At 36.3% G+C, this 23,503-nt stretch overlaps 1 protein-coding gene across 5 annotated transcripts in view; it reads left to right on the top strand.

Annotated features, from left to right (window-relative positions):
* LOC124149866 (retinoic acid receptor gamma-like) overlaps nt 1-23,503 on the top strand; it is a 103,923-nt gene that overhangs the window by 11,135 nt on the left and 69,285 nt on the right. For all 5 annotated transcript variants that reach the window (XM_046521695.2, XM_046521694.2, XM_046521693.2 and 2 more), the window contains exon 2: nt 7,664-7,741. The gene's annotated coding sequence lies outside the window, so the exon portion shown is untranslated. The remainder of the gene's footprint in view (nt 1-7,663; nt 7,742-23,503) is intronic.

The following is a 23,503-nucleotide window of genomic DNA, read 5'->3' as shown; positions in this document are numbered from 1 at the left end:
TCCCACATTAAGCTGACACGCCGCGATATAACTGGAATACTGTTAAAAGCAGCGTTAAACCCAACTCACTCACTCTAAATATATAGGCTTGACTCAGAAAGTAAATTAGCTCATAACTGTTTTGGAAATAAGCTCTGTTGTACGTATGCTAAAAAAGTTTCATTGGGTATTTACATGTGCTGTTTGAGTTTTTCCTTCAATGCACGCGTTTTTGTACATGTTCGCAAGAGGATTGAAAGTAACTGGGTTTTGAATATTTTTAGGGAGTATTTTACGCAAATACACAGCTTATCTGTAGCTCTGAATACTTGTGACACACAATACAGTGATCTTTGTAAGTTGTTGATTGATAAAAAAGAAATAAGTTCGATATTCATCACATACATTCTCTAATTTGTATCTCCCCTTAGGACTGGGCAGGTGAACATAGGTAGTCCTAAGAAGTAAATGAAATGGATCAGGTCATGCAGATTTCGGTTGATTGCTGGATTTGCAAAGCATGTGCACCACCATCTCTGTTTCAACAGATATTTTCCAAATCTTTTCATGTTTTTAATCAAGGTGCTCACGTGATTTAATGCACTTCGCTATGTAAGAGTCGTTTTATCACAATATAGATCTTGATTATCGATCAGATCGTCTTGACTGGGCACCGCCATTTTGTTTGAAGCAAATGCAAGTGATACTAGGGGTGGAATCTGATTGGTCCATAGGAGAGGCTTAAAAGACATAACTCGTAATAACCACTGGTTGCGCTACAATTGAGTTCATGAATTGCAGCCTAGTTCGGCAAGGGTGGAAACTGGACTTTTAAAGTCAGTTAACTCTCTTGCCTCAGGAAGATGGTAGGAACTGGCTGGTCCAGAGCTCGTTCAGACAAATAGAATGGAACACAGCTTGTGCCACAATTTTCATGGCATCATTTTCAGTAACCTCTTGATGTATATGGACTATTATCAGCTGAGCTTCCTACCATGACTAAGCCATTATTTTTAACTAGACTCAAGTGTCAGATTAGTGGCTGAACTGAGTTAGGTTTAACGCCACTTTGAACAGTATTCCATTAATATCCCAGCGTGTCAGCTTAATGTGATGAGAAAGCCCGAAGTGATGCAGGTCTCAGACGTTTACCACTTTGGTGTAACGCACGAAGACAGTGCTGACAAACCTCGAAACACGTTCAGGCAAACTGAGATTCGTACCCATAATCATAGGTTTCTGGTGTGTCCAAGGGATGCAACTCTTCACAGTGGTTGAAGTCACAGACATTACTAGATTATGAGGGAAAACAAGTAAACTACCAGCAAAAGTGATTTCCTTAATACCGGTCTTTTTGGACTTGTGCTGTGTTTAAGCCTGTCAAATGCATGATATGTTTTAAGAAGGTGAAAATCTTGAGAACCAAATATGTCCACCATAATGACTGTTTGGGACAACCATGATTATAGGACAAGGTGACTCCAAGGTTTTTTGTGTGGATATCCATGTACCTCTGTAACATCTTGTAATGCCCACAACAAAACATTTCACTATGTCCTACATGTGAGGCCTAGAATTTTTCAGTCATTAATCGGAGGAGAGGTTCTTTCAAGTTGTTAAACTTCAATTTTGTGAATAAACTGACTCTTAGTGACAGTTAGGGTGTCCTGACATGCTTGATGCTTGCATAATATTGTGTATTGCAGGGTTAAAATTTAATTTTTTTAGGCACAAGCAAATTTTTGCTTGTGGTTTTGAAAGTTACAAGCCAAATCAAAAATCTACTAGCACTTATTTTTCTCAACTCCAAACGTTCAAAAACAATATCACCAGATTGCATGATCATGATATATGCTGCATATAAGTACAGTAAAACACGGATATAACGAACAACGAGGAACCAGAGAAATCAGTTCGTTATGTCCGTTGTTCGTTATACACGTCTTCGCTCAGAAACGTCCACCATCTTGGACAAGACAAAACACAATACACGTAATTGCAGTGTTACACGTGAAATCTTCATGGCCTGATTTCACTGCAAGTTCATCAGCTTTGGTCTGCAGTAACGGACCACTAAGCGGAATGTTTTCGCTTCTCGCAGCTTGAAACCATTTGAAGAGGGCGTCTTCTACGTCTTGGTGATTGGCAGCTCGTAACCTCTTCCGGGCGGGGCCAAAGTCAGTCGAGTCGCAGGATTCAAGAATAGATTCTCTCTTCTTCATAATGGTCCTTAATGTTGATTTTGGAATGTCAAATTCCATTGCAATGTCTTTCTTGGTTTTTATGCCAGCATCAACAGCATTAATAATTCTCAATTTCGTGTCTAAACTGATAGGTTTCCTCTTACTATTGCCCGACATGATAGCATATGCAAGTGAACTGACACTTGGACACAATCTCGTAAAATTTATATGTTTTATGTTTGTTTTACAGACAAGATTACATGTACAGGTAAGATTAACACAATGCAAATTTAACAAGGTTGATCCGTCACCGCTGATTGTATTGATTCGCCGCTGATTTGCGTACAGCCAATTGTCAGTGACACTTGGCACTGAGTGAGATTTCTCAGTTGGCTATACACGTCACTAATTAGTGAAAGATGGGCTTGCCGGTGATCAGATATCAGTTCGCTGTATCCATTAGTTCGCTGTAGAGAGTTCGTTGTATACGTAAATTTTATATGATATTATATAGGAGATAGATAGGGGATTTTTTAACAGTTCGTTGTATCCGTTTGTTCGCTATATCCGTGTTCATTATATCCGTGTTCTACTGTAATGGCTGATTATGCATGTTATGACATTCAGATAACAAAGTAATTAAATTACTCTCATAAAACATTAACTCTTTCAACACCAGTCAACCAGAAGCGTTTACTGCTGTGACACAGAGTTCCCAGAGACTTTTGTGTGATAGATGAAGCCTACATTTATCAAAGAAAAGATCTGCTTGTATGACATCTTTGCTTCCACATATCTTACACCATTTCAAGGTCTAAACCTATTGTTTATAAAAATGAAAGTTATGTTTATCATATTATTTAAATAATGCATTTTCAACTTAATTAAGTTTGTTGTAAATAAAAAAAATGTAAGCTTACACATTCATAACGTCAGGATTAAGGACCAAGGAAGCAAAAAATTGACGATTTTCACAAATATAAGATTTAATAAAATCCACTTACCTATTTCTTTTTTATTTTCATTCTTTACGTATTTGGAAAATTATTTTAAAAAGAATTATAAATAGTATCTGTCATCTCCCATTTTCTGATAACAGCGACTGTCCACTCAGTAACATGAAGAAATACCTCCGTTTTCGCAGCTTTGTATGAATAACACGTTCTTTGAAGACTGCCATGTGACACATCGCTAGAAAGCTTGGATAAAATTGGTTTCTAATGACGCTTTCTTACCAAAATCTTCTACAAGGTTCGTAATTGGTCAAATCTGAGCATGTGACCTAAGTCAGCCAATCAAATTGCACCTATGGTACCGTCCTCGTGTATGATGGATTTCAGAATTTGACAAAAGATTTTGATTAAATCATGTTATTCTGAATGTTTAAAGCAGGAAATTGCAATCTATATTAAAAATATGGAACTTCCTGGGTGTATCGTGCTAGGTTACAAGCTGTGACAAGGATTGTTCCTGCATATATTTGTCTTGCATTAAACATTGTGTCTGAGCCGAGAAATTGAGGCGACGAAAGCCGAGGTGTGATTTGACTTACATTACATGCAATTGCGTGAAAAGACAGAAATAATAACTTAGATGTAGATCTAAGTTTGACAATTTTAATATATATTTTTGTTGATTTCATTTATTACTTTGTATATTATATTTAAAGATTTGCTTGAAACATCTTTATATATTGCTCTTTGACATGTTCGATGTGGACCAATTGTCGAAGCGTGTGTCCAAGATTTTTCAATAACATTGCGGGAAATAGTGAATCATTTTTTAATTTATCAATAAAAAATGATAAATTGAAATGGAATACATATTTCAGACATTGTGAAATGTGATAAACGAATGATATGATAGGTAGGTTCATAAAATAATATACTTTTTTGACTTGACTACGACTTGGTCGGTCAACCGGCCTATGGGGACTCAAGGATTGAATGTCATCTAAAAAAACCGAAACGACCTTGGGTCAATTGAATAAATTATCGATAACATAGTTTTTACGGCATTTGATTGGTCTCTTGAAAATAGACATACGTCATTTGCATCATATTAATCTCCATGCTATATGTTCATTGGTCAAAAAGAGCTCGGAGAAGTCTGCGTTCACCAAAGTTGAACAGAAAAAAAGGAAGTAAAAAGTTTTCCTGGGAAACGTGAATGGGGAGGTAACTCTTAACTAGAGGTAAACAAATATAGAAAAATCTTCGAAATCGAAAGTTATCACAGTGAATTTAGGTACCTCGCAACCGATTTTAAAACGTGAAAAAGCAAGACGAAAAAAATATCGTCTTTATTTCTTATTTCGATTTCTAGACGAAAAATCATATATAAAGACGGATTTTGCGTATTTGAGCCCTTAATTTCGAATCCTGTATTGAGGTAAAACAAAATCACAATCTTTTTTTTCTGAAACTGCTTATATGTCTCTGAAAGGGACTAAAAAAGTCATTTCACTTTGACAACTCATGTAAAGACAAAAAAACGATGCTGGGCAGAATTTGAATTTATCTTGTTCATTAGAATATACCATGATATGCATACAAATCTGTTAGAGGCCTGTCTGGGTTCATCCTCAATCCAATCAAACACCTGTGCACTTGAAGTATTCCAAGAAAATGAGGAAAGTTTTTAGTTATGTCCTGTGGTAATCAGAATATGGCAAACAAGTTACTTTTCTTTTGAGTATACTTGTGTATGTAGATCCACTGAGAAATATAACAGGAACTTTTTCTTGTTATCAAGCCTGAAGGCAAGAACAATGATTACAATTGTCCCCTTGGGCCTGCCAAGATATGTGCGTACACACAAGGATTCTCAAGGAGATGAGTTGACTGAAATAGCCTGTACCATATAAGTATGTCCAGTGTGAGTGACACAGACTGACCACTGGATAACCCTTCACCTGTCAGGTAGGCACCTCACCTGAGTTGTCCACCTCAACACTACCAGCTTGCCAGCCTCAACACACCTTGTCAGCAATGTTGCATAGTTGGGGGCTAAAATAAGCCTGTCTCTGTCTCGGATCGCCATTTCATGGTGAGGTCAGGTCACATTGGCATTACTTGTGTCACTGTCCATATTGTTTGAAACAGGAAATTTGTCATAGAATATTCCTTTCTGAAAATTTTGTGAGATTATGAAGTTTTGGGGCGATTTTGTGTGGTCTCAAACATTTTTTATTTTTTTGTGATGTGCAGTGATTATAGCTTTCTGTTTATAAGTGTTGGCGAAAAATACAAATAGATAATTTTGAAAAGATTGTTTGCTTAATCATAGCAGTTTAGGTTAACATGGTTAAATGAAATGTGTTTTTTTTGTTCTTTTTCTCAAATGACAAGTTTTATGTTTCATCAATTTCATGTGTATCTCGTGATCAGCTGTTATTCAAATCCTTAAAAGCACAGTGGGCAAAGTGTATGTATGGAATGCAAAAGACCTATGTTTTATCCAACAACAGTACAGTTGTTGTTTGGCAATATTTTCTGAATATAGATAAAGAAGTGTTAAAGCAGGACTGACTAGCAAGTTTGAGTAAGTCATTCAAACTCCACTTTCTTGCTAATTCAAGTTTTGTTTCAGTTAATGATCCACACCCTCTTATAGTCTGTGCCAAACACTTTTGAGTCGACCAGCCCATATATGGCTGTCAACATCATTTTCAGATTATTGTTTTCATATGGACTATTATCTGTCTATGTCAAATATCTTTAAGTTAACTAAACTGAAACTGTATTTTGGCATTAATTTCAGTTGATTTTAGTCCAGTGTTAGCTGATCTCACTAAGCCAGAAGAATGTTCATAGACTTATGTTGAGACTAATGGCTAATATGAAAGACTTTCCTAGTTTCACATAGACATAAGGCACAGAGTCCATATTTGTAAAAATGTGTAAAATATCCAGGTTTTTTGTTAACAAAACCTGGGTGCTGGTTCTCAGTTTCTCATTCACTTACATGATTCATGTGCATAATTATAGTTAGCGAAATATGAAGACACATTTCTGCCCATTTTGTACAAGTTGATGATGACAAGATTTTTTATGCATTGATTATTATTTGACTATAATCTATAAAAACAAGTGTTTTCAGAAAACATTGAAATAAAACTCAGTAAGGCATCATTATATCTAAATCAATCTCTCCTTACTTCAAGACAGTTTTCCCTGGAAAAGGAAACAAATGAGAAACACCCAGTTCAAAATTGTGCCTTAACCACCAAATAATGCTCATTAAATCATAAAGCTTAAAACATCCCCTAATTCCATTCCCTGGCTCTTTCAAGTGCAGGCATTAACCATTGAAAGAAGTTCATCCCCCTTTCCCTGGTCATTGGCATGTCAAAAAGAATTGACCAGTAGTATCCCACATGGTGTTGTGTTTCGGAGAGGCATGTTCAAGGCCTTGAGGGACCTCAATAGGGGTCAGTCTGACTCAATAGGGCCAGAGTGACCCCGGTCCTTCCATCTGCGGACAGCGGAAATAGTGGCTGGAGTTTTCTGGGAGGACAATGAGTTTTTTGGCCATGTCATTGTTGTTGAAATTATAGAATAGTGCATGTCCAGCTGCTAAGATGTTGGGGAAAGTTTTTGATTGGTCAGTATTGGGGTCTGTCAGAAATCGAAGGAAATTGTGTCCTGATGTCCGGTTTCATGGTTGCCATATTTGGTTATGGTTCCTGACAGCTGTGAATTAGGTCAGTTAAAGATTATTTCAATGACTTGATATCATGGGAAGAAACTGTTTTAGATCTATTTTGTGTAAAGTAAATATGTTTATACAACCCTGAGATATTAGTTGAAGATATCTTGTTCTTAGTTGAAGATGTAAGCTGGCAACTTAAAAAACTTTTGGGTAGATGTTTTGATATTTTCTATAAAAAAATATTCCTGCCATTTCAAATAGTACATTTTATGGGTTCATGTGGTCATGGTGTTCAAGAAGTTTAAATTTTTCGCTTTGGAAAAGAATCATTTGTTTGGAAGAGTTGTATTTTTTTATGTTTTTAATATTTGTTATATATTTGATTGCATTTGACGTTACATTTAAACAAGAACCAAGAAAAAAGAGTTTAAAAAAAAGATAATACTTATTTTGTGTAATATGTTTTATTGTAAAATCAAGGAAGACAAGTAAACTTCCAATTAAGTTACATAATTTTGCATCAACTATCATTATCATCATAATGGGGCAAGGAACCATTCCTTCAAACAGCTTACAAGGTTTTAATCTGTTTCCACATAAACAATACCAGGTAAGAAAAACAAGGCATCAATAGCTATCACCAGCACAACGTTGGGTCATTTTATTGCCTTGTTGGTATCTAATGCCTCATTCTAATAGGTGCTAGCCGCTACACCCCATTCAATGATTCACAGTTGGGGCTCACCATTCAACGATAGCCAGCGAACCAGTCTTGCCTCAAGCCATCTGGGCAGGTCGGAGGTCAGTGACGTAGCGTGGGTTATGTAACTTTTTTCCTTGCTTCACAGGCCGAGGCCATCAGCCATTGCTGATCTGGGACGCTTGGCTTGAAGCTTGTTCATGGGAAAGGACTTGGAAGATTTCTGGTGAGTTGACTTTTGATGGTTTTTCATTGTTATTTTTGTATGAAGTTGTGAAACATTTGTATGAAAGTTGTAGATAAGAGTTTGTTGAACATGAATTTGTGTTTGAAATTTGAGTTGAAGTTTTGGGTTGGAAATTGACAGCAGGTTTTGCTGCAAAGGTAAAGGGTTGGGCAGAAGTTGTCCACTCATCCACAACTGTGCATGTGTTTGTTTGGAGTGTTAATGGAAAGAATGTTTAAGGCTTGGACAGCAAGACTCAAGAAATGCAGATTGATGCACAAACTGTTTAGACAGTCATTCTTATTTACATGGCGAATTCTTTTCCTTGTGCAGCCATCTTAGATTGTTTATGATGACATCCAGGACAAGGAGTGGAACTAACACTTTTGTCTGAATGACCTGACTTTGAAGATGATTAGAAAGACACATTTCACTTAATGGGTTTGGTTAAATATGTTTTTTGCTCTACTTTATATCTCATAACATGTACCTTCCAAAATGTTTGTAGGCCATTAATGTTAATCTTGTTGATTATTTTAAAATTTATAATGATTTATGAGCCTTGAAAGTGGAAGATATAATCCTCCCAGATCTGAAGAAAATTATGTGCGTTGTCTATATTGCTTTAGGAAAAGGTTTTGTACTGTCTTAAATTGAAAGATTTTTTACAAGTCAGCAAGGATGAATCACTTGAACAGTGGTAAACAATGTTAAGTTAGAGCCCAATTATGGAAGGTTTAGCATGTTTAAACTGAGCATGAAAGTATTCACACAACATACTAAAGTCTGAACACTAGAAAAAGATGAATGTACTTATTTTTCCGTCAGTGTGACTATATTGGACGGTTCAGATCTTTCACTTACTTAACAATAACTATTGTCTTTTTATTCTAAAATAGCAATTTTGTGATTGGTTTATCCTACATTGTCCTGTCACAAATGCATGGATTATACTTTCCGTTTATCTTAGCAATTGGCTCAATGTTCAATACAACTCAGGGTCTTGATTAAACAGCAGGTGTAATAGAAGTGCGTGGGTTTATTCAATCTCCAGTCGTTCACCGCAAGCGTCCATCTTGACCGGTTGTTAACACCGATGCTTTTCAGAATTGAAAGATGCAGCTATGTGTTTTTAATGCCCACAATAGATGTAAACAAACGTACCTGACCGAACAAAGTAAAATGAACGTGACTCACTGTCAGGGATGTGTGTAAACAGACAACATTGTCAGACATTTCAATTAGCAAGTTTCACGGATATTGATGCCGTTGATTTTGTGTTTAACTGGAGGATTAGTTGTGGGTGTAGTATGTATTGTGTGAGTGAAAAGCTGTTGCCCTGAAAGATTCGGCAATAATTGATTTTGAAATCTATTCAACTTTCATGTACAATTTTGTAAAGTTCAATGGAATTTATTCGTCCTGATGGGAAAGATCGGAATTCGACTAAAGTAACTAGTGCATGTACTTCTACCTGCCGTCATATAGCTGGAATATTGCTGAGTGCAGCGTAAAACAACAAACCAACCTAGAGAACCAAAATTATAAGATCTGAAAAAATGTACTTCTGAATAATTATATTAATGAAGAAATTGTGTATTTTATTCAATGTATGATGTATGAATTTATTGCCATGATAACTGACTTTTCCTTTTTCTTTGAATTTCTTATCAGGGATTTTTATCTAGGCCTGCTTAGAGGCCGATATTTGGTCCCAAGTCTGAAACAAATGACAGGAATAATTCCTAATTTGAATTAAAAATTTCTTATTTCCTTGGAATTTACGAAAATATGAACACTACAAAAAATCCAATTTCGCACAAAATCCCTTGATTAGTTTGGTACCTTAGATAAATCCCTGCTCAGTACACAACATGCTACCAAAAAAGGGACACACATAAATATTTCCAAGTGCAGACATTTGGGGATGTTATTGACGTCTGCTCAAGATTGACAGCAATCAAACTTGATGAATCCTGTCAACTGCCAAGGCCACAGAGACATCCTGTGAAGCTCGCCAGCTGACCACAATTGGACATTATTACAAAACACAAGGAGCTGCATGGACACTGCGAGAACAATATGGCCATCTTTTGATTGACTATCCTGGGGATGGTCTTGGTGACAAGAGTGTACTTGTATGGATCTTCCCTTGAGCGGATCACTGGCTGAGGATTGTCTTTGGTATTGAGTCTATTGACTGACTTGGAGTATGTGCAGTTGTTGCTGTGGAAGTTTTGATGGTGTAAAGAGACTTTCCATCAAGTTGATTATGGATGCTATGGAGAGGTTTTGAAGTGTGTAATAGAGACTTTTGATTAATGGTGGGTTAAGATGAAAGGTATACTTTCATATGATTTTTAACGATTTTCTATTTTTATCTGTTGTTTCAGTGGCATGTGTTCAGATGTAGGGAGCAATTACATTGAGGATTTTCTACTCTGATAATCAGAAAAATGTAGGATTTTTTGGTCTTTGAAGATGGAACATTTTGAATTGTACATTAGAATTGAAAAATATAAACTGTATGGATTTGCAAAGGACAATGTTTAAAATGAAATAGTAATGGGGTCAAAGACATCATGGTCTTTTTGTGAAATGTTGAATTTTATGAATAAGCTAGCTCAATAGTTTAGTTGGATTCTCAGTTATGTCTGAATCTACACCTTGCAACATAAGATACTACAGCCATTCAATATGTATTTTTGCAGGATATCCTCTTTTCAGGATTTGAATATAGTTTTATTTTGATGGAAAGACAAAACCCTATGATAGTATCAGTCTGTTCCTGAGAGACATTTTTGGGTTTTGGGCATATGCTGTCCTACTATTTGTCATTTGAACTTCCATTGAAAGTCAAAGATTGTCTTTCATGACAGTTAGGTAAAACTAAAAGTTTTGTGTTTTGAAGCTTAGGAGAATGATTTTGAAGGAATACATGCCAAACATTTGACCATCTTACACCAGGAGATACAATGAACAAGTTGGATGCCAAACATTTGAGCATCTTATACCAGGAGGTACACTGAACAATTTGGATGCCGATCATTTGACCAATTTATACATATTATACCAGGAGGTACACTGAACAAGTTGGATGCTGAACATTTGACCATTTGATACCTGGAGATATTACTAAACATGTTGGATGCCAAACATTTGAGCATCTTATACCAGGAGCTTTATTGGCCATGTTGGATGCCGAACATTTGACCATCTGATACCTGGAGATATTACTAAACATGTTGGATGCCAAACATTTGAGCATCTTATACCAGGAGCTTCATTGGACATGTTGGATGCCGAACATTTGACAAATTTATACATATTATACCAGGAGGTACACTGAACAAGTTGGATGCCTAACATTTGCCCATCTGATACCTGGAGATACACTGAACATGTTGAATGCCAAACATTTGAGCATCTTATACCAGGAGCTTCATTGGACATGTTTGATGCCGAACATTTGAGCATCTTATACCAGGAGATACACTGAACATTTTGGATGCCAAACATTTGAGCATCTTATACCAGGAGCTTCATTGGACATGTTGGATGCCGAACATTTGAGCATCTTATACCAGGAGGTACACTGAACATTTTGGATGCCGAACATTTGACCATCTTATACCAGGAGCTTCATTGGACATGTTGGATGCCGAACATTTGAGCATCTTATTCCAGGAGGTACACTGAACATGTTAGATGCTGAACATTTCAGCATCTTATACCAGGAGCTTCATTGGACATGTTGGATGCCGAACATTTGAGCATCTTATACCAGGAAATACACTGAACAACTTGAATGCCGAACATTTGACCATCTTATACCAGGAGGTACACTGAACATGTTGGATGCCGAACATTTGAGCATCTTATACCAGGAGATACACTGAACAACTTGAATGCCCAACATTTGACCATCTTATACCAGGAGCTTCATTGGACATGTTGGATGCCGAACATTTGACCATCTTATTCTTATACCAGGAGGTACACTGAACATGTTGGATGCTGAACATTTCAGCATCTTATACCAGGAGGTACACTGAATGTGTTGGATGCTGAACATTTAACCATCTTATATCAGGAGGTACACTGAACATGTTGAATGCCAAACATTTGACCATCTTATACCAGGAGCTTCATTGGACATGTTGGATGCTGAACATTTCAGCATCTTATACCAGGAGGTACACTGAATGTGTTGGATGCTGAACATTTAACCATCTTATACCAGGAGGTACACTGAACATGTTGAATGCCAAACATTTGACCATCTTATACCAGGAGCTTCATTGGACATGTTGGATGCCGAACATTTGACCTTCTTATACCAGGAGATACACTGAACATGATGGATATATCATGTAACTTCACATTCAAATATATATATATGTGTATATATACAGGTTTGTTAATATATGATATATGAAGACTTACTCATATTAAAGAGATATTAGATTGGTTCAATGCACAAACAATCATCCTGGTATGTTGTGTGAACCGATGCTTATGAACACATCACATGTGACATCGTAGATCCATGACACAAGATGCACCATTTGTCTCGTGCAGGATTAGCAGGTAAAATTTTGAAATCATGTGCAGCATATCGTGACAGGAAAAAAGTCACTCTGTGGTAACACTTGTCTGATTGATAGTTTTGTCATTAATTGGTACACATTGGAAACATATCTTCTCTTATATAGTTAAGCAAACCATTATGGCTTTCTGAAGAAAGCAGCAATTGAAGTCTGTTATTTATCATCCAAAACTGGCTCCCACAGGAGATATCGCTTGGGTGAGATCAAGCGATATCTATACTGTAGATATCGCTGCAATGAAATTGCATCACAATGCTTTGCAGACCATTGTGACGTCATTGTTACCATGAGGTCACAATCAAATGACATCACTAATGGCTCTGCTACTGAAGCTGTTAGCAGTACTTTATTACTGTCTACAAACTGAAACAGTTGGAAGAATGATGTTGGATGAATCTCCCCCTTGTGTCTTTTGATATCAAATATATCAACACTCGTTGTTAGAAGTGGAAAAAAAGCTTCGGCAAGCCTCGGAAACTCCCATTTTTATCAACTCGTGTTGATATATTTGATATCAAAAGACACTCGGGTTAGATTCTCTATATGTACCCTCATGGACTGTGATGGTCGTGGAATTTCACAGTCAGCTGATACTCTTATTAAGGCTTTGAACTAGATCAGTTTACTTATCAGCGTTGGTCTATCTGAATGGGTTTCATGCTCATGTCTAATGGTTACCATGGTAACAGACTGAAACTGTAGTATTTAAAGTGAGTTTGTTTAATTGCGACTATCTGAAGACCTTTGAAGTTTGACTTGAAGGATACAACTCTTACCTTTGTGATGTACATGTAGTCAGTCAGCTGCATTGCATGTGTGTTGGTGGATATGTTGGGTTTGCACAGTGGTGCAGCAATTTCAGAGAGGGCGACTCAAAAATTAGACTTCACAATTTGTAACAGAAATGGACCCAGTGTGGTCTACCTTACAAATGAATGCATTGCCCCTTTTTCAGCTTGCATTTGTGTAATATTAAGGAAAAGCTACAACTGGACAAACCTGTATAAATAACAAATGACAAATTTATAAATGCTACATTTTTAAAAAATAATATGCCCATGTGTCACATTTTTGTTCTAAGACACGCATGATAAGAATCTGAAGAAAGTTAGTATTCATAATTAGCCTCCAGCAAAGTAGAAATAAACATTGCCAGGGTGTCAGTGTCTGGAGTGCTGGAGTGATTGAGGAGCTGGACATGGGGGGGGGGGGGGGGGGGGGGGGGTATTGTTGTCATACTGTGGTAGGTCAAGGGACAGTGCAAATTCTGGAATACCTGATTCCTGTTGACAGACATGTCTGGACATGGCTGTATGCTCACTGGTCACTGGTCACTGCTTGCATAGTGAGTCCCCATTGAAGGAGGATAAGACAAGGGGCTATATTGATGGTGGTTGTTTGCAGGTTGGTTGTCTGAAAGTGAGATAATCTGATTATGTGATGTGGGGCATCTAGGTCCTGATTGAAGTAATTTGTAGCTGACTATGCATGTATCATAAAATTGATATCTGCACATTACATAACAGAATTTCCTTGGATTAGACAAAAGTAAGAGAAATTGGTGAAACAATTTTAAAAAAATACTAATTTAGAAATGTTGCATTTGTAAATTCTTGTAAAAAAGTTTAATATCAGTTTTATTTAGAAAAGGCATTACTTTTTGTACATTTAAATGTCATTTCTTGTTTCATAACTGTTTGGAATAAAACCTAGGAACTACCCAGTAATTATAACCAATATACACATAGGTTCATTCCTTGTACTATTTCAACATTACTCCTTGTTACAGTACTCTTAATGAGAATGCTAATTGAATGTTATCCACTTTGCATAATGATGATAGTGGGTCCTCCACATGTGAAATACTCATACAATGTCCTGCAATGTCCACTGTCTGACCAGTTTGGGCAGTGAAATGACCGCAACAATGGTTCTGCTTTTATGGCTCCTCTGCCTGAAATGGGTCAAGCGCTGATTTACTGATCACTATCAATTTAGGATGCCTCTGTTGGCCATAAAACTCATTTGGGGAGTTCTGATTGGTTTCTTAGTCATGTAGCCCTCACATTCCCTTTATGTGTTGGTTTTAGAGCATTTTACACATTGGGAAACTATTTCATTTGAATTTTCTGAATTTATTATCTCCGAAGGAAACATGGAAAAGTGCATGTTGGTCAAGCTTTACTTTAAAATTTGTTACAAGTTGTGAAAGGTGCTTGAGGGAAGTGGTTCATACATTATTGATGAATGGCTTTTCTCACACTGAAATGACAAAGAATTCAATTTCTTTTGAAGAACAATAACTTGTTTGGGTTTCAATTGTATTATTTGAAAAAATGTTTTCTTGAGGATTTTTGTGTTCAGCAATTACGTCTTTAGATGTCAATAAAAGAATGAAAGAAAAGAGGAACGCTATACACCTGCGCATAATTAACTGAACAAGTTTTGATAATGAACCTTTTTTTCAGGGCAGTATGATTCTAGGGATTGATTATTGAATCTTCAACCATAATTAACCTTGGGAACATGGGAGAATACAAAACAAGATGAAGTGTTCAGAGACATACATCATTAATATGTATTTAGCCAAGGGAAATACAAATTTTAGTTTCTTTCAGAATGTCTTTCTAAATACAGGTGTAATATCTGTGAGTTTCTGTAATTATGAATTGTTTATAGTTTAATCATGTTAACACCACATATTTCATATTTCCTGGAAAAATATGTTTAACTTTCATTAGAGATCGACAGCTTGGCTCAGCATGCTCAGTGTTTTATCATGAGCTACTATAATCTTGACATACAATGATCTTTGTTAAGGAAATGATAGGAAAAATGTTTCTGCTGGTATTGTGAAAATACAGGATTTTAACTTATAAGTAGTAGGGGTGCGGTTCATTCAGGCAGTGCATTCCTACTCTATTTTCAAAGTTCTACTTTTGTGAATGAAAATATGTCTAGAATTTCGATTTTTTGAGAGTGACATTATGTGATAAAGAGATATTACCATCATATGTTTCATATCATAAAAATATATTAGGAACTCAAAATATGTATTGCTCTCACAAAAGACTCCATATTATGATTTTGTTCCTAATACATGACATTTACAATACGAAAACACACAGCTAATAACCTCTATTTAAATATTCTCCTTAATTTATTTTCAATTTTGGGAGTAAATATGATGGTCTGTGATTCCCTCATGTCTCAATCTGCAGCAAGTGTGGCTATGTACAACCCTTCCCTAGTTCCACTCAGCTAATGGCTCACTAGTCAGCTTTTATTCCTAATTGCTAGCCATGCAGAGCTGGTCATATTTGCAAACTGATGGCCACATTTGTGGTCAGTGAAGAATAGAAGACACCCAACCACAACATGTTTGTTACAAAACTGTCACTGCCTGTCAAGGGCTTCCCTGTTGTTTGATAGTCAGTCCCATACAATGTATGTGGGATATGTTATGGTCTTTTGCCTGGCTTGACCTGGTTCCAGTATTGTTTTCTGGTAGTATTGATTGAAGCTGGTCCATGACCTAGATGTTCCCATATTTACTGTGTGGCACAGATACAATTAGGTCACAGAATACAGAGGCCAACTTGGTGATCTTGGATGGGGAAATTGACAAACTACAGGTAGGAGGTTGTTGTTGGAAGGGAAAGGGGAGAATTTGATTGATTGATATGTACGGGTGTAGATTTGCTGCTGTAAGTCAAGTCTGTGTGTTGTTTTGTGTAACATGTGGTAGTCATTAGATGTAGAACTGATTACTCTGGTGTGAGGTTTGCGAGGAAAGTGCTGGTGTGGTGAAGGTACCATACAGGGCTGCGGATGTTGGTATTTGCAGCACTGTGATGCTTACAGGAATAGACATATTGGCTGTTCAAGAGTTTATCATTGACAGAGATTACACTTTTGTATGTTGTGCTTTTGCCTTTTAGAACGAAATTGATTAATGATATTGAGATCCCTTATGAAACACTGGACTAAATGTTTGTACCTGCACTTCTCTGCTTAAAACACCATGTACATGATGAGTAACGTAGGATGTTCAAGGTTGAGTTTATCATTGACGTAGATTAAGCTTGATTTGCTACAGTTAGGTGATTTATGACGTGTAATAAAAATTGATAATTGACCTTAGGAAATCTAAGGAATGTTGGAAATGAAAATGTTATGATGTTGTAAAGGCGACATTTTACTTTTACTTTACTGAAAATGAATATTTAGACCCACAAGGTCAAGTACAACTGATTTCAATCTCATTAAAATCAGATCGTTTATTCCAATTTGATACATGATTTTGTATCCAGGTATCAAATTGGAGCAAACATATTAAATGATCTTTTTCAATGAAGTAGGTATCAAATTGGAGTAAAATCGGAGTTTTCATCCCCCTCATTTTGTATGTGTGTTATGATCAGAATCCATATTGAAACAGTTGAGGCTACAAATCCATATTTACGCTGTTGGTATTTTTCTTCTTTAGCCTAAGCCTATTGTGTTGCTCTGTCAATGTGATTGCTTGGGTAGGTATAATACCAGGATGCATGCTATTCTGGGTAGCATTGTGGCCAACAGTTTACTGGGTATAATACTGGTAGGTGTTACTTGGAGGAATGGTGGTGATCTCTGACCCAATTTGCCTTTATCGGGAACAGATTTAGATCTAGGTCAAAGGCCATTCAGGATATATAGAGTGATAACTGGGTCAGAAAGGCCCAGATCAGGGGGAGTAAAGCACACTGTGTCCAAATACTGAACACCCTCTTGTAATCCGGTCTGATTGAGACTTCTGTGCCTTTTCTGTGAATGGTAGAAGAATGACTGGTACTGTGGTAGTGTTACACATGGATTTCGCAAAGCATGAATACATGTGAGTTGATTTTATGTAAATATTTTTAATATAATATTTTGTGTGACATTTGTGTTCTTGAACATGAATCAAAGAGATTGAGTATTTGGGTTCCTGGACATCTTAACTTGCATCACTTTGGGCTTTCCTCCCACATTAAGCTGACATGCTCTGATGTACCTAAGCTGCTGTCCATGGTGATGGAAAACCTAGCTCACTCTCTCACTCACCTTGGGTAACTGGAACAGATGTTGTTTGTTTCAGTATTTGTTTGAAATTGAATATTCTAATCCTAATGACAATGAGAACAAGGCTCGTTCAGTGAAAGGTTCTTTACATTAGGCTGAAAAAAAATGATGGTTAACATTTAATAAAAAATAGTGAAACCTGTAGGTTGGTTTTTCTTGGGGAGTTGTTTCGGAAAGGGACTGTAAAGTTGTGCTGTGGATGGTATCTGGTTTGTCTTAGCTCTATGTTTGTGACAATTTTAAGGAATATGGGTTATGACAGGGGTAGCGCAATGGTAGTTTCGTGGAATAAAGTGCTCCTTGTTTGTGACTTGGGTTTAGCCGAATGTGACATGAAGGTCGTCAATGAACAAGGTCAAAACATATATACACCAAAGTTTCAGCATTATAAAAAATATTCATTTTATATTATGGAACTGAAACCTTATGAAATTGACAACTAATTCATAACAGCATCCCATAGATACATTCGTGACATCCGTATTGATTATAAGGCATAATAAGAATCTGAAATATTGGTGTATTTTCCCTGTCCCAAGGATTCATGTGTAATTTCTTGTCATTACATGGAGCCTTGTGACAGGATGGAGGTGGTGGTAATTGGAGTGATGGACAATGGTACATTGTTGGTAGCAGGGGCTGCACACTGAGATCAAAGTGACTGATGAAAGATACATTGTTCTAGCATCAGCAGCCATGTCCTCCAACAGCTGACAGCAGATTGATGGGTGTACATAGCATGTAGGTTTCATCACTCTGTCAGGGGCTGTCTGTCAACATGCCTTCCTGCTTTATGATTCAGATACTCAGGTTTGTTTCTAAGAAGATTCATTAGAGAATTATGTTTCTGTTTTAACAGCATATTTTATTTGTACTTTTGGCTGAGATAACTCATGGGTTGTCAATATCATGACTGTATTGGGGAAAGTGGTATTAATTGTATTGAAGGTCACTCACCAGATTCAAATACCAGACCCATGCCTTTGTTTAACTGACATTTCTTCTATATATTACTATTACTGATTGTAAATTTTCATATTTATTTTAGAATATATAATCTAGTGGAGTTGTATTAACCCTTACCTCTATCATGTCTATAGATGAATGACCATACTCAACAGCAACCAATCTGGCGTTTTGGGGAAATTCCATTGGCAAATAATTACAGAAAATTTTCTAAATATTCGTAACATACTATATGTAATTATTGGAAAGTAATTACCATCAATCACCACCATTAATGATGAATTTCCTTACTTATTCTCCATGCTATATATTTTTTATGAACCACACCCCTGAAAAAGTAACAAGTATATATTGTTTTTCCTGTATATAGTGGATTTTTATATTGATTATGGAAATACAAATATGTATTAATGTAATAAATAATGACATAAATAATGTAGATTTAAGCTACTGCAATACCTTTTGGAGAAAACACAGCCTGTATAAGCAGTATACTTACTTTACTTTGAACACATTTGGTAGTACATGTAGTTGTTATACTCTAACTCTCCTGGTCATAACAGACTTGCAACAACATCATAATCATGAACCAACCCATTTTGTATTTTGTTTGTTCTACCCAAGGTAATATTTAATGAAAAAATAATAATTCTTTAAATAAAAAATAAATTATTAAATAAAATGTGGGTATGGTTTACTTCAACTGATCCATGACTTCTTGTTTCTTAGTAAAATGGTATTCTTTCTATTTCAAGTAAAAATAAATAAGGGTCGAAATGGCAATCTAATGTATGCAGTCCCTTTATATGTTCATGTTAGAATGGATGGAATATGCAGACTCCACAGCACAATGATGATAATAACATACTTAATGACTGGACAGAAATCTATACTGTAATGTTGTCAACATGTTGCCCCATCACAATGTAGGTCTAAGCATGTTGCCAGTAGCTCCATTCACTGATGGCCGCAGCCAGGGTATTCATTGTCACATTGTTGAAAATGACCAGTGTCAATTTCACCAATCTGTCACTTATCATGCTCATAATGATACATGTAAAGATCTATAAGTGCACATTCAGGGATCAGCTGTGAATAGGGTAGGACTCCAGCTTTGCAATTGCTATGCAAATGAGGCATTAAGAAGCTGATGATAGATAATTGTTAATTCCTGAATTTATAATGTTGGATATTGGAAATGACTTTACAGTGTAAATATACTGATGTAGTTTTAGGATGGGATCAAAGGCAAACAGGAGTCTGATTGACTTGAAGCAGCCTAACACCATTGACAGAATGCACAGCCGATGTAGATAGTGGGTTTAATCACAAACTTCAAAGAGCCTACAGGATGAAATAGTCAATTTGTCTTCGCCCAGACTTTTATTTCTTGGTCTACAGATCTTTTCTAGAAAACACATGGTTGAAAGGTAGGAAAAAGAAGAAATTAACAGTTTTTAGACAGTTTTCTTGTTCAGGAATTCAGTGGAAGAAAAGAAATAGTGCTTTACAGCTTTCTTAGAAATTCTTTTTAGGTTTTCATAGTCAATGCCTCTGTAAACTAATGGTTAACAAATGAACTATCAATGCATTGCAATGCTTCAATGAGAAGTGGAAATATAATACTAGTTATTAGTCATTGACCCTTCATTTGAATTTATCTAACATACACTTTGTAAGTATCCGTTCAGATCTTTCATATCAGACTACTCAGATAATGCTGAAATAACTTCTTCTGAACCCAAACATGTGACTCCATCTTTGGCTTTGTTGTCATGTCAAATAATACAAGGTAGTCTAAATTATTGGTAAAATAATGCTGATGCGACGTTAAATTTTAACTCACTCATTATAGGTAAACATTTCATCATACTCTCACAATACTTTTGCAATAGTTGTACCACAATTGAAATAATATTGCAGTAATGTTGCATTACCATTTCAATAGTAAACATCTACTAACAGTCACCCCTAAATATAACCAGTGTTTATTGTTATGATTATGGAGCAATGCCATCTCCCAATAGTCACCCCTAAATATTACTTATGTTTATTGTTGTGATAATGGTGCAATGCCACCTGAAACCATGCTGTAAGCTGGAATGTCTGATCAGTCCACTTGTGTCCACTGTGTCAGTCTTGCATGTCCACTATGTCAATCTGGGATGCCCACTGGAGTGAGATGGACATTCAGTAAACAACAGGGATCAAGTTTAGCCTGTGGCATATACCTAACTGCCTTGGCCAAAAGGTCAGCTCTTATTTCAAGGAGAGAAATTTATTTCCATTTCATAAGCTTTTCATGCCCTACCTGTCAATGTTGAAGAATGTATATAGCAGTAAGACTGATATCAAGCAAGGCTGTTTAATCCTGCTGTTCAGCATATGTTACAGGTGTGGAGGTGTCTCTGGCTTTCAAGATGGATTATATTGCAGTCATGCTTTTTGTCAGTGGTCAATTGAGTTCTTTTGGTCAGTTTCAGAAGGGTTCACTTTGAAAGAACTATCTGGTTATGATTTCTCCTGAACTTTGAGAATATCAAAATAGTCAAAATAAAGGCCTTAGGTTAGTCTGGAATAGAAAACAAGTGGTTGGGATTAACATGAAAGTTAGGGGGTTCTTATCAAAGCTTAATGATAAAAATAACATTGAGAGATCCTTTGTTACAAAATTGTCTCAACAAACCTTGGTGAACCCTGGACACAGCTTAATTTCTAACCCTGTTTAATGTATCAAAACTTATAAATTGTCTCTGAAACTTTCAGTTCTCACAATCCAAATACCTCCAACACTATAATGTCTGGATGGAATTCTCCTATAAAGATGCATTGAACTGAGGATAATTAACTATCTTTGATGGAAATGTGTTATTGTACATTTCAAAGTGTGATTTGCACATTTCGTTGCTCAGAATTGAGGATTGTTTCTCTGACACTTCGCTTCACGGCCTTTGAATGAGTTATTAATGTTAATGTTGTCAGCATGACAATGTCCACTGACGCCAATGCGGGCGCAAATCTCGAGTGCAGATTTGATTAGTCACACCTTCAGGGCATATTAGGTGTGATCAGGCTCATCCCGTTAAACCCCAAGTGGTTATTCTGTCTGTTTGAACCAAGCTTCTAATTATAGCTTCGATTACTTATTTACCATGTTGCAGGTGACGTTGATTACATATAATGTCTACTGCTAGATGAAACTGATGTCATGGTGGAGAGAATTTTACACATGGGGATATTGGTCATGTATTTCTCATTTTAATCCTATATTTATGTAGTACATGTTACATAGATTTATGTATGTTATTTTTGTAAGGAAAATTGTTTTAACATTACAAAGGTAGGTAGGTAGGTAGGTAGGTAGGCCCTGCAACAATCTCCTAACTTTGATGTAACTGCATTTTTAGCCTTGTTGCAGGACGTCATTGTATAATGTCATCAAAGGAATTAATTGCACATTAGAACTTGAGGGAAAGGCTTATGTTTTTATCCATTTACTAAAAAAAATAGGACACTAAAATATAAACATGTTTTCTTACAGATGGATGTTTTATCCATATGTGGTTAAAAAGTTTTAGAAATATAAATATTACTAGTATTACATGCAAAACTGTTAACACAGTGATTTCCCTCTAAGCCTCAGTGGGGCGGTCGGGTAGCCTAGTGGTTTAAGCGTTCGCTCGTCACGCCGAAGACCCGGGTTCGATTTCTGACATGGGTACAATGTGTGAAGCCCATTTCTGGTGTCCCCCGCCGTGATATTGCTGGAATATTGCTAAAAGCGGCGTAAAATCATACTCACTCACTCACTCTAAGCCTCAGTAGTAAAGTGTGACTTTGGTATGGTAGTTATAAAGTGCACCTAGTGCAATAGAATAATTATATTTAGATTTTATTGAAACATGTTTAGTACTTTGAGCATGTACAGACTAGTGGACGTCATTAAGGAGGTTTGTGTTGTCTGATGTAACAAGTAGGTAGTGCACTATTTATAGGTAAGATGGGCCATGGTACATTTAACAGTTTGATTAGCTCAGCATATGAGAAGGTATGGTTTAGTTTCCTTCTTGGGAAAGAACTGATTCATAAGCAATCATAAAGGTCCCATCATAGTTGTTAATGATCCCTAAATGGAACATATAGAAGAAAGGACAAAACAAAGAGGAATAAACTAAAGGAAATGTTGTTTTAGATGTCTTTTTAATCTCAGTGTCAAGTTATGGTATATTTATACTGGCAGCTTTAATAATAACACTGATACTTGTAAGTTTGAAATTTAATTATTTGTTTTGGAAAGAAATTTGTTATTTCCAATTTCTATACAGACAGTTGATCAATATCCTCCCACAGATAAAAAACAAGGTCATTTCCTGTTTCTGTCATGCCTTAGGGTCAGTGAGTGTACTACGTAGATTGAAGCGTGTGATATGTGCTGATGGACAACCCAGACATGGTCGGAACTTCCTTTGACATGTGTGACGTAGATGAATGGACAAAGTCCATTTACAACCAGAATGCTTTTTCACTGTCTATTTCTATGATCAAGTAATATTTTTACTGCCATGTTTTCGACAATGTTTTGATATACATTACAAAATGGAAAAGTAATTTACAAAGAAGACACTATGATCGTAATTAAGATTACTTCAATAATAAACTGTGTGATCTTGACCATGACCTTTGTGTTAATAAGTATTGATGTAAGTGATGTAAGTATTTAAAAACTTGCTGGAGATGATGGTCATATAGTACTAAAATCATGCATGGAATCATTGGCTGAATACTAGGACCCTAACTTATTTGACCTTGACCTTTCAGCTGCCAGGATTTATTTACTTGCTTGCCAGTTCTGTGAAATTAGTTCCCCACAATGGACCAGTCTCTTGGTGGGAGGAGATACGATCTAATAAAATCTTAAGACATTGATCAATTACATTGATTTACACTAATACACAAATGGAATCCTATGAAAGTCTGACCAGTGCAGGGCTATTTGTCTTGTGACCACTTTAGTTTGTGAGAGATGTTCCCCACTGGACCAGCATAAGAGGATGATAGTTGCGCTGGCTTGTGTTTACTGAGG

Source organism: Haliotis rufescens, unplaced genomic scaffold (genome assembly GCF_023055435.1).
Source record: "Haliotis rufescens isolate VD_foot unplaced genomic scaffold, xgHalRufe1.0.p SCAF_4, whole genome shotgun sequence".
Taxonomy (NCBI): Eukaryota; Metazoa; Mollusca; class Gastropoda; order Lepetellida; family Haliotidae; genus Haliotis; species Haliotis rufescens.
The sequence above is the reverse complement of the archived record's forward strand: the minus strand, read 5'-3'. Positions and strand labels throughout refer to the sequence as shown.